Here is a 13,203-nt window from a genome sequence, read left to right as displayed (position 1 = left end):
GTCCAGGGCTTTTCTTGGTTGGTAGTCTTTTGATGACTTCTTCTATTTCTTCCTTTGTTATTGGTCTGTTTAAATTGTGTGTGTCTTCCTGACTCAATCTGAGCAAATCATATGACTTAAGAAATTTATCGATATCTTCACTATCTTCTATTTTATTGGAATATAGGGTTTCAAAATACTTTCTAATTATCTTCTGTATTTCTGTAGTGTCCGTTGTGATGTTGCCTTTTTCATCCTGTATGTTAGTAATTTGAGTTCTCTCTCTTCTTCTCTTTGTTAGCATGGCTAAGGGTCTATCGATCTTATTTATTTTTTCGAAGAACCAACTTTTATTTTTATCAATTTTTTCAATGTTTTTTGTTTCAATTTCATTGATTTCCGCTCTGATTTTAATTATTTCTTGTCTTCTACTACATTTGCTGTTGTTTTGCTCTTCCTTTTCTTGGGTTTTGAGATGAAGTGTGAGTTCATTTATTTGTTGGTTTTTTGTTTTTTTGAGGAATGAACTCCAGGAAATGAATTTCCCTCTCAAAACTGCTTTCATTGTGTCCCATAGATTCCGGTATGTTGTGTCTGTATTGTCGTTTATCTCTAAGAATTGTTTGATTTCCTCCTTTATGTCTTCTGTAACCCATTGAACATTCAGTAACATATTGTTCATTTTCCAGGTGATACAGGATTTTTCCTTCCTTCTTTTATCATTGATTTCCAGTTTCATTCCATTATGATCAGATAAGGTGCATGGTATTATCTCCACACCTTTATATTTACTAAGAGTTTCCCCATGGCATAATATATGGTCTATCTTTGAGTAAGATCCATGTGCTGCTGAGAAGAACATGTATCCACTTGATGATGGTTGATATATTCTATATATGTCGGTTAAGTCTAGGTTATTGATTGTGTTATTGAGTTCTATAGTTTCTTTATTCAGCTTTTGTCTGGAGGATCTGTCTAACGGAGAGAGCAGTGTGTTGAAGTCACCCATAATTATTGTGTTGTGGTCTATTTGACTCTTGAACTTGAGGAGAGTTTGTTTTATGTACGTTGCAGCAAAATTGTTTGGTGCATACATATTGATAATTGTTATGACTTGTTGGTGGATGGTTCCTTTTAACAGTATATAGTGTCCTTCTTTATCCCTTTTGATTAACTTAGGTTTGAAGTTGATTTTATTCGATATGAGTATGGTGACTCCTGCTTGCTTCTGAGGGCCATGTGAGTGGTATGATTTTTCCCAACCTTTCACCTTCAGCCTGTGTATGTCTTTCCCTNCTCCCACTGTTAGTTTTGGGTGCTATTTTTCAATTCCTCCTCTTGTAGTATTTTGCTCAAAATGCCTTGCAGTGCTAGTTTTCTGGCTGCGAATTCTTTCAACTTTTATTTATCATGAAATATTTTAATTTCATTGTCAAATATGAAGCTTAATTTTGCTGGATACAGTATTCTTGGTTGGAATCCATTATTTTTCAGCGTTTGAAATACGTTGTTCCAGGATCTTCTCACTTTCAACGTCTGTGATGAAAAATCAGCCTTTAACCTAATTGGTTTACCCCTGAATGTAATCTGCCTCCTTTCTCTCGTAGCTTTTAATATTCTCTCCTTGTGTTGTATGTTGGATATCTTCATAATTATGTGTCTTGGAGTTGGTCTATTATGGTTTTGAATGTTTGGGGTCCTGTAGGCTTCCAGGATTTGGCAATCCATTCCATCTTTCGTATCTGGGAAGTTTTCTAGGATTATTTCATTCAATAGGTTGTCCATTCCTTTGGTTTGAACCTCTATACCTTCTTCTATCACAATGACTCTCAAGTTTGGTTTTTTATGACATCCCATATCTCTTGGATAGATTGCTCGTGAGTTTTAAGCATCCTTTCTGTGTTGACTATATTCTTTTCAAGTTGATAAACTTTGTCTTCATTATCTGATATTCTGACTTCTACTTGATCTAGTCTCTTTGTAATATTCTCGTTTGAGTTTTTAATTTGGTTTATGGTTTCCTGCATTTCTAGGATTACTGTTTGATTTTTTTTTTTTTAAATCTCTATCTCCTGGTAGAGCTCGTTCTTTGCCATTTGAATTTGTTTGTTTAATTCGTTTTCAAAATATACTTTCATTGCTTGGACTTGCTGTCTCATATCTTCTCTAATATTCCATTCCATCTGAGTTAGGTATGCCTTGAGTTCTTTCTCTGTCTATTTTTCCGATGCCTCTAGGTCCTCCTGTAGATTTAAGTTGTCCTGCATTGTTTGTAATCCTTTTTTCCCTTGTTTTTTCATGTTGTTCACGTTACTTTCCAGCTCTGTTTGACTGCTGTGTTTCTGCTTTCTCCTATAAATTTGTTTTGGTTTTGTATATCTCTGTTGTCTCTCCTTTGTGGTGGGAGACTATGCCTAGAAATGTTGGGCTTTATTGTACTTTAAAGCTGATTCATTCAATTCATAAAGGGCTTCCGGATTCTGTATGCATATAATGATTTGTTGTTTATTCTTAGGACTTTATGTTTAGGTTAGGTGCTATGATGGTATGAGGGTTGGTATGTCTTGGCTACTTTAGAAGGTTGCTCTACTGAAGGGGGATACTAACAGGCGATTGAATCACGGTGTTTGGTAGTAGCTAGGTATTTAGGAGCCCTATAGACAGCCTCAAAACATTCACCTATTTGCATTTAGACAATTGCACGTAATGGAATATGTAATGCTTGGGATAAAAGTTGGGGGGTAGGGGAAGGAGGGTGCTCTTAAAAAGAAAGAAGGAGAGAGAGATATATATTAGAGGAGAATGGAAAGAACAATAAAACTTGAAATGGGAAAGAAAGAAAGAAGGAAAAGGGGAGAAAATAACAAAGAGAGAAAAAAAAGAAAAAATCGAAGTCTTAGAGATCCATTTTCTTCTCTTCCAGTAGGCGGAGCTGTGCCCTCCCAGCCAAGCTTCTGCCCTCTATTTGCCAACAGCAATCCCTGTAAGGCGGCTCCTGGGAGTCTCTCAATCCTGTTAGTCCAGAGCCATTTCACTTCTCCGGCCCCTCGCCCCCTTCCTCCTGCCAGCCAGCCAGCCAGGTCCTGTTCACCGGAGGCGGTTCCCCAAGGATCTGGTTACACTTGCAGCCCCACCGCGTGTCCTATTTCCTGAATGACTGAGAACTCTCTCTGTCATTCATCTAAGCCCCAGTGCTGTGGTGCGGTGATCTGGGAACCAACAGTTTAATTTTTCTGGACCCCTTTGGTGGGCACGCCCCCGGAAACTGGCAGCTAAGACCTTGGGTGTCGCCGCTGGTGGTAAGGGGAGTTGGGGATCGGGAATCCCTCTGCTTCCCTACAGACACGCCCCCGGAGAGATTCCCGAGGTTTCCTGGCTGCTTGTATCTGGAGGGGGTGGGAGTCACACACCTACTAAAGTGGATTCCGCTGGGAAGGAATTCCATTGGCCGAACTCCGGCAACGTCACCTCTCTGCTATGGTTGCGCAGGCGGCAGCCGGCGGATCTGGACTTCCTTGCCGCATGGTGGAGATTCACTCTTTTGGGGCAAATTGTCACCTCCAAAAATCCTACTAATTCCCGGCCGGTCTCTCTTCAGTGGAATTTTGCTAGCAGTTTCTCAGCAGGTAGAATCTAATCATATTAATGCGTCTCTCTGACCCCGTTATTGAGGAGGTACTGAAAGCGCTGCCTCCCCGCCCGTCGCCATGTTGGATCTCCCCTATGATCCTTTTTCATGTTCTGAAGACATTGGATAAATTCCCAATTACTCTTCAGACCTTGAAAATAATACCCTTGTTTTTAAGAAACATAAATATATAACCACCAGTCAGCAGCAGATTTTCCAATTACGTTTCCTCACCCAGGCTCCCTGTTCACATTCGAAAGCTGCTGTGGTCCAGACTCATTGGAAATGCTCAGCCTCTCTAAGACAGGCACGGCTCTCCTTATGAAAATGGAGTCCACGGAATGAATGGGTTTCTGAGTGGGTGATGTTGCAGGGACTGACAGGGGCAGGGATCAGGACCCAGATGAGAGCTGCCCAGGGGTCTGACCTGGTGGCCCACAGGTGTCTAAGCCCTGCCACCACAGATGATAGCTCCCGAAATAGAGTAGAATTCCTTCCAGCCTGCTGTGTTAGTCAGTGGCTGTTGGCTCACCTGTGCAGAGAGCTGTCATTTAGCTCAGCATAACCCACAGGGAGGGAAAGAAGCAGTTCTGTAGGAGAGAAACACCATGCAGCTCTCACCAGGATAAAAGCAAGGGGCCCACCAAGATGTATTCCTTTCTGGAGGCACCAAAGGAGACATTTTTCCTTGTCTTTCCCAGCTTCCAGGGCTCCCGCATTCCTGGGTTGGTTGCCTGTTTCTCCCCTCATCCAGGTGAACAACATTGCAACCCCCTGTGCCCTTCTTCCAGTGCTACATGGTCTTCTGATGCCCACCTTCTGGGGTTCCTGCACATTCAGGGATTTGTAGGATAAGATGGGTCCTACCAGGATAATCTGGATTGTCAAGGTCCCTAACTTGAATCACATCTGCAGAATCCCTTTGGTCAATATAAGGTAACATGTAGTAGGTCCCAGAGATTTGGATCTCAACATCTTGGGGCTGGGCATTCTGCCCACCACAAGCAATAATCAGTCCTAAGGGATCTCTCAGCCATCAGATCGACAGGACACTCGTGCAAGGAATCTGAAGGTCTCTTATTTGCTTTTTAAATGCCAGGCGTGATATGTTAAATCTCCCTGTGCACATAGAAAACAGAGGACTAAGCTTCAAGTATGGAGAAGAGTCTAAGAAATGCAGGCCACTCAAGACCTTGTGGGGCATTTTAGAAAATCAACAATCCTTAGGGATTGATCCACGAGAGCTGAGAGGAGGAAATTTCTGAAGCATCTATAAGAGCACAACACAAATTACCAGCTGATCTCAAGACAAAAGGAAGCTACAGAGTAACTTCTTAAAAGTCTCTGTTAAGTGCCAATAAATGGAAAGGTGAAAAATGGAAATTTCCCAGGTCTGTATTCAATACTGAGACTCAACCTAATGAATGGATAACACCCCCATCCTCCCCCAACCCTGGCTCAGATTTTCAGCTAAACATGCTGAAGAAACACTGGCTGGATTTAATGCAGTCTTTAAGCCTGTGGCTTTGCCAGGGTCCCTGGGGCCTTGTGTTTAGCAGAACACATTTGTGCTGCAAATGGACATTCTTAAAGGTAAGCTGTGAAATGTCAACTTGAATTCTTGTGCTTTTTATCAATCTCAACATTTTCAGTAAGTTATCAGAGAGCAAACAAAGGGGTTCTGCTTCCTGGGAGAGATTCAAATTGATGTAACTAGCTCCAAATCTGACCCTGTACAATTATACAGCAGTGACACCTTAGGAAGGTTTGACACAGGAGAATGGTTACTGAAGACAAATTCTGTAAAACAAACAAACAAAACCCACAGAAAGGCAAAAAATGACAGAAACCTCTGTGATTAGGTTTCTGCAAGGGTTTCTTTCTAGTCTGACCCTGAAACAAAACATCAGAATGTGGAATAGGTGTTTGGGAATCTCCAGACTATCGACACCAAGACCTGCATATAACTGAAAAGATGGAAGAAAGGAAATTTCCCAAAAGAAGTGGGAAGAGAGAGAAAGTAGTATGTCCATGCCCTGCCCCCCAAGACCATAGCCCAAACTGAAGAGATGGCTTGAGAGCATCTTAATCCTGTGCAGGCCCCTTGGTTTCATGGCTGAAACCCCTGCACCTTGAACAAAGGAAAACCCTTTGGGTTTTTGGAACCAACTAATTGTTTTTTCCACCCACATGTTTTTAATTGGTGCATTATAGATGTACATAATGATGGGATTTATTGTTACATATTCATACTTGCACAAAGTGTAACAATAGAATGTGACTGATATCCCTCCCTAGTGTTCCCCCTCCCTTCCCACCTTCCACCTCTTGGACCCTTTCTTCTAGTGACCTCTCTCTGATTTTCATGAGCTTTGTCCCCAATTTTCTTTTCCTTTTTCCTCTCTAACTTCCACATATGAGAGGAAAATATGTGCCCCTCTGCTTAAAAGGAGTCTGACTTATTTCCCACTGCATGATGGTCTTTAGTTCCATCTATTATCCTGCAAATGACATAATTTCATTGTTCTTTCTGGTGAATAAGACTCCATTGTTTATGTCCACCATATTTTATTTAACCATCCATCTGTGGGTAGACATCGAGGCTATGGAACCCATGGATTCTTCACAACAGTTGGAATGTTGTGGGTTGTTCATTCGACGAATGCTCACGGGCAAATTGAAAGCAGCCTGGTGCTGCACTTACTGAATTTTGGATGAAGAAGATGGCCAGGCTCTCTCCTTTCAGGAAGCACACAGTCAAGAGGGAATGCAGCCTCCCAGGCAGATGTTATTCACAAAAAACACCGAAAGTCTAGAAAAACAAACCTCAAAAGAGGAGGGAGAAGTGACAGCAGATAGCAGGTCTGGAATGCCAAGGGTCAGAGGAGAAGCACGCTTGGCATTTTATCAGCTGTGCTCACTACGTGGTGCAGTCTCAAAAGCACACTCCCCTTGTCTAACTCAGCCTGTGCCCTTTGACCAACATCTCCCCTTGACCCACCCATTCACCTCTCCTGACCTCCCCCAGAATAAGCATGGGTGAATGATATGTTAATTAGCATCACCTGGCACCCCATAAATATGCAAATTTAATATTTATCAATAAAAATGCAACAAAATAAATCAAAGGGGGAGATTTCAAAGACCTTGTCCATTGGGATCATTTAATAAGGGAACAAATCCATGCAGTAGCCTCCAGTGTGTTCACACTGAGATCATAAGAAAGAGGAGCACCCTTTCTTGGCAGAGTCCATTAAGACAGAGCTGTTGGAAGTTTTGGTAATCAAAGGTACACATTTGATACAGAGAATCACTCAATTTTAGTATGGCTGGAAATGCACTTTCTTTTTGCCATCTAACTTTGGCAGTGACTTTAGTACACAGAAAAAGAAAGGACTGAAAGGAGAAAACCAAATTTCACACAGGTATGATTTTGTCAAAATGAACCCAACTACTATGATTAGCCATAATGCTCTAATTAAAAAAATAAATAAATAAAAGAAAGAAGAAATATTTTTAAAAAGAAAGAAAAAAAATCCAACTGGACTTCCTCTCCCCGATCAAGGATGGAGGGGTTTAGGAAACAGATGGTTGGAGAACCTGACCCCACCATTGGCCTCGTGTTCTGAGAGGCATCAGCCTGGAATTCCAGCTGGGGAGGCCAAAGTCGAGCCTCCACATGGAGGCTGGAGAGACCGCCCATCTCTCCCTGATGTTGCAGATGGCACCTTATTTCAGAGCACAATTATAAATGAAAACCATCTCTGGGAACTAAGGTCCCCTCCCAGCACTAGGTTTCTAACTGAGGAGCCATTGGAAATAGCAAGCAAACCATGACAGGCAGGTTCCGCAGGGGAGTCAAAGTCACTAAATTAATCTCCAAGTACAGATTGTAGCTGAATGGTAACTTGAGACAGACCCATAGCCTGGGGTGAGCTTAATGCCAATGCTGTTATCCAGAAGAAGGCCTGAAATCAGGAGCTCTGCATGGCCACAGGGTAGACAGAGGCCCATGGCTGCAATATGTTGGACAGCAACATTTCATTTCACAAAATATTTGCTGTTACTACCTCAAACCAGAAATGTGCGCAGCTAAAGCCTGTGATACTGTGAACACCCACGGGAAGCGTACAGATTTCCGCCCAACATGACAGCTATTGGGCCACATTTTATCAGTACCAGGATGAGGGGGAATAAAAGCCCAGATGCTGGACATCACAGGCAGAGCTGCTGTGCTTTCTGCAGGAGGGCTTAGTCCACATCTTCTCGAATCCTCAGATGAACGGCAATTAGTCTCCCTCCTGAGAGAGCTCATTAGTTTCTCTCTATTTTCCAGCATCCTCCCTAAATATGCTTCCTCTTGGGAAGAGGACAGGGATCACGGCAGGAGCCAGTGAAAGCTTTGCATTTCCAGCAGAGGATGAAATGTGACTCCAGGAGAAGAAATGTCCCACACTGGCTAGAGGCAAAGGGGAAAGGGGAGGGAATCCTGGGAGCCTTCGGGTGCTACAGATGAAATTCCAGGCGGTGGCTGGTTTATCAGACATGAGTGTCAGTTAGCTGTTCAACACAGATCGTTGTTCCTGGGTCCATCCTTTGCCTGCTTTCATTCTTGCCTGCAAAGAAACTGGACCCCAAATAATTTAATGTAAAACTTGTAAATCAGACCCAAATCCACCATTTTGAAGGAGTATATTTTTTACCCTTGTAGGGCATCAATTTCTCTTTAGTTTGGACAATAAATAAGATCATAAATTGAAATAAATCAGAGAAGTAAAGATTCATAAACATTTGAATTGTCAAGGTGAGAGGAGCAGTAGCTGCACATTCGAGGGTGTATTTAATTAGCACGTGTGTATCTAATTCACTAAAGTGATCAGCAGGAGGTTTTCCTATGCAAACACAGTGAAGTGATCACTACAGGTAAGGAAGTCACACACCCACCAACATCCACAATCCCTTGTCCCTGTGATCTTTTTTTCTCTAAGACAATGCAAATGCTTGGTGTTTAACTGGAGACGCTGCACGGGGAGCTCAGCTGGTTTGGTCGAGGCTGTTGGCCAGAGCTGCTGAGGTAACAAGAGGCTGCTCTAAAAATCAAGTTCCTGCTGATATGTCACACACCCAGAAAACATGGAGGAGACAATGTGGCACAGCTGGGCCCAGGTTCCCTGGAAGGAATGGATGGAGCTGGGCACTGGGACCAAGCAGCCTTTAGCCATGGGTCTCCAGTTGTCCCCAGCCCTGGCCGAGCTCATCATCCCTGCTGCCCTCCAGTTCTGCTGGCTCAGGGGACCTCTACCCAGAGCAGTTCCCTCCAGTGCTTGTGACGGAGCCATCTGAAAAAGGATTGTGTCCCCTCCTCCCATCCTCATTTTACAAAAGTGCTCAATGAATTCTCCAGTTTCTAAAACTGGCTTTCATTCTCCTCTTTTTCAAGCCCGAATTTCTCCTCACGGCCTCTGTTAAAACAAGAGGGGAATAAAACCTTTTTAGTTTTCCACGAGAAGTTTTGCTGCAATACAGATCCAGATGTTTTCAGTTATTTTTGTTCCATATCATCATAAAGAACCAAAGCTCGGTGATCAGCCTCTGGGGAGTGGGGGTTGATGCTGAAGCCATAAATATCGCCCACCTGGGTCCCACATGAGACCGCTGGGGCGGGGTCCCATGATGCATGGAAAGCAGCTCACTTTTAATTGTCTTTAGAACTGTTTTTTCTTTTTTTTCCTGGAGTGTCAATTTAGAACAAGCTTGATGATCAAGTTCCATGGAACGAAATACTTCAAAATCCAACAAAAATGATTTTCTGAAATAATAATGAGATTTTTTTGAAAGAAGAGGTTGGTTACAAAGCACCTGTGAATCACTCAGGAACAGTGCAATGGTGTCACAGGAGGCGTCCTGAGGCAAAACACATTTTTGTGGAGAGTAGCAGAACGTGAGTTTAGACCCTTCCTTTTTCTTAGGTTGAATATTCAGTTAAAGCCCGTCGCTTCTGCTGGGTCATCTTGGGTCTCCTTCCTCCCTCTGTCTTCCCTTCCTGTCTTCCATCAGACATTTCATTTCCATAGTTCCTCATGTTAGAAAGATGAAGATAGTGTGTGGTCCTGCATTTTAAAAGTGAATCCGTTAGTTCCCTTTCTTTTGCAAGGGATAAAAACAAGTGCATATGATTTAGACAACACCAAAAAAAAAAAACCAAAACGTACAATTGTGAGCAGGACTCAGGGTCTGAATCTCTGATCTCCCCTCGGCTCCAACAGCACCACCATGGTACCAACACGGCTGTCTGCAGACCTGGCTCAAATTCTCTCTGGGTTTATATCCTGTTGAAACCAGGTTTCCCTCCCTCCAGTGACACCCATAAAGTTCTGGGGTTCACTGATCCCAGGACGGGTCAGGACTGCCCGGTTCTACCTTACTTAGGTTTTGAGTTGATTGTGCATGCTCATGGACCTGGCTTTATATTAGCTGCAGACTGTCCAGGATGTCATGCTGTCCACCAATCAAGGTGCACGTGCTGTGGGCCATTTGGCACAGTGGTGTGTGAAGGACAGCAGGAAACTGAACTTCAGAGTTAGATTCTGGCAAGAGGGATGGCCAGGATGAGGATACCAGTCTCACCTGGATAACTCAGGATCCTCTCCTTATTGCAAGGTCAACTAATTAGTAACCTTAATCAGGTTTGTAAATAACTTTTGTTTCAGAAGGTAATATGTGGGCAAAACATCAGGGGCGAAGGTCACGGAGACCCAAACTATACCAACCACAAGAAGATTTGGGACATCTTTCCCTCACATGAAATTTCTGAATTTTAAAATTGTTGACAATGGATTCAAATCTATTTGAAAATTTGGGTATCCAAAGTGCCCCCCTCATTGTGGACTGAACCACACTTCTCAAGTGGGATTCTGTGTATCACTGTCACTGACAGCAGAAAGATCCTGAATTTAAACACAGCATGGGGGTTGAAAGCTAGCTGGCCTGGGCGTGTCATCCCGGGGAGGAGCCCAGTGACATGGGTATATCAGAGGGTCTCTGTGCAGACCAGGTTCAGGGGCTGGCTGCTGTCCTCGTCAGCTTGTGGATCTGTGACATTCTTAGGACTCGTCTCTCTGATAACCAGGAATGATGGACAGGGCAGGTGTGCACAGGGCACACACTCAGCCCTCAGTGGTCACTCTTACACCCACACATAGGTGGTTGGTGAGATGAGTTCCGAGGCACCAGTGGGGAGACGGATGGTGCTGTGGAGTCACAAAGGCAACACAGACGCTGGTGGGCACTAGAGAAACTTGGTGCAAGGACATCCAAAGCAATTCAGATGTGCTTTAGGATGGACACATGGTTTAAATTTCTCACAGAAACAACGGGCCATGCTGACAAGGCATCTGATTTAAAATCCAGTTTCCAAAACTCTGAATTAAAAAATACTTGGCCAAATTCTATTGTTATGTTGTGCCTGGGTATGAATAGGTAACAACAAATCCCACCACTATGTAAAACATTAACGCACCAATAAAAATGGGGGAAAATGATATTTGGCCAAATATTCTTACCCACAAAAGTTTTTTTTTTAATTTTTACTGTTTTTTGTTTGTTTATTTGTTTTGTTTTTTTTACCATTTACAAAATGTAATGCAGATTATCCAAATGTTGGATTTAAACCCAAGATCTCAGGAAACTAAAACTTTGCAAAAAAAGGTAACCCCACAGTGAAAGAAAAGGCTGACTGTCCAGGGCAAGGGCACTACTGTGGACAAGTGCCCGTCACCCTGCTCTGCGCTGGCCTGAAAGGGAGAATGCAGTTATCTGGAGAGGGGAGACATCTCCTGGAATACCCTGGATGGACTCTCCTGACTCCCCGACTGGTGGGCTTGGGGAGCAGCTGAGATCTGGCCAGTGCACCTGTTCCCTAGAAAGGCTTCTTAGGCCAGGTGACAGAGCCTGGTGACACAGGCAGGATGAGAAGTAGAGGGACAGCTGAGTTCCAGGAGAGAGAACTAGAGAGTGAACGGGGACACGGGGCAGGTTGTGGAAGGTGTCACTGGGGTGGACCACTTTCCTCACGTCAGGTATGAACTAATTAATGCTCTATTTTGAGACACTCTTGCTGTTTCAAGGTTTTTATTTTTGTGGCTACTAAAAATCACTGCAAATAATCTTTCTACCTACATGTACATATACCTCTATTTTCTTAATGGAATTCTAAAGAAATCCCTTGGTCAAAAAGATATGCCCTCTTATAGATACACAATTGTTTTGAAACTCCATCCTGGAATTTGCACTTCTAATAGAAAAAAAGGTTTGTAATGCACATTTACATTTTGTGAAATTATTGGGGATCTGTTCCGTGTAAGTCGAGAGCTACATATTGATTTAATTTATATTCCATGAAACACCATTGAACATGAACTTTTAAAAATTTATCATTTTGCTCTTCATGAGTTTGTGGCTTATAGATTGCCTATCCAACACACTTTGTGATTTTATTTCCCTTGTTTTTAAAATTGTGAGGTGCATTTTAAATTGCCGGGTTCATCTGACCCTGGTTACATGAAGATCCTCATCAAAAGTGCCACATGCTGGCAAGATCATCAGTCAGTTAGGACAGCAGGGTAAGCTGATGCTCAGAGAGGCCCCCTGTCCAACCAACATGGCACCCGGAGGAGTGAGGAATGGAGCTTAGAATCCTAACTCCCACGGAGGCTTGTTCAGAAGAATGTGCTAGTTCCCTGCGGCTTCTGCTCTTTTGCAAATCCACCACAGTGACAGGCACATGTAGACAGAGCCAGGGAGCAGTAGGAGGTAAAGGCCCTCCCTGTCCTTATAGCAAGGGGGTCAGGGGCATGCACGATGGGGCACAGGATGGGGTTCCATTGGCCAGGGACAGAAAGCCTCACAGTGCTCGGTGACTTGAGCAAGCTCTGATTTCTCCTGACATCACCTCCTTGAATTTCCAATGGAGGGAATGGCACCATAGCCGCTCTCCTCCCCTGGATTACCATGGCACCTTGAAATCAGGAGGACTGGGTAAACAATAAAATACCCATGATGGGACTGTCATGCAATTAAGGGTCATTATTATAAGTATAAAGGCTGCCCTTAATGTCCCAGCAGATGAGATAATGCATATGAAGTGATTTTTTTTAGTAAAATGGTAAATTTATTTTTATTATATTTTTTTATAATTTTTATTGTTGGTTGTTCAAAACATTACATAGTTCTTGATATATCATATTTCACATTTTGATTCAAGTGGGTTATGAACTCCCATTTTTACCCCATATACAGATTGCAGAATCACATCTGTTACACATCCACTGATTTACATATTGCCATACTAGTGTCTGTTGTATTCTTCTGCCTTTACTATCCTCTACTATCCCCCCTCCCCTCCCCTCCCCTCCCCTCTTCTCTTTCTACCCCCTCTACTGTCATTCATTTCTCCCCCTTGTATTATTTTTCCCTTTCCCCTCACTTCCTCTTGTATGTACTTTTGTATAACCCTGAGGGTCTCCTTCCATTTCCATGCAATTTCCCTTCTCTCTCCCTTTCCCTCCCACCTCTCATCCCTGTTTAATGTTAATCTT

The sequence above is a fragment of the Marmota marmota genome, unplaced genomic scaffold (assembly GCF_001458135.2).
Source record: "Marmota marmota marmota unplaced genomic scaffold, marMar, whole genome shotgun sequence".
In the NCBI taxonomy this organism is placed as follows: domain Eukaryota; kingdom Metazoa; phylum Chordata; class Mammalia; order Rodentia; family Sciuridae; genus Marmota; species Marmota marmota.
Note: the sequence above shows the minus strand (reverse complement) of the source record.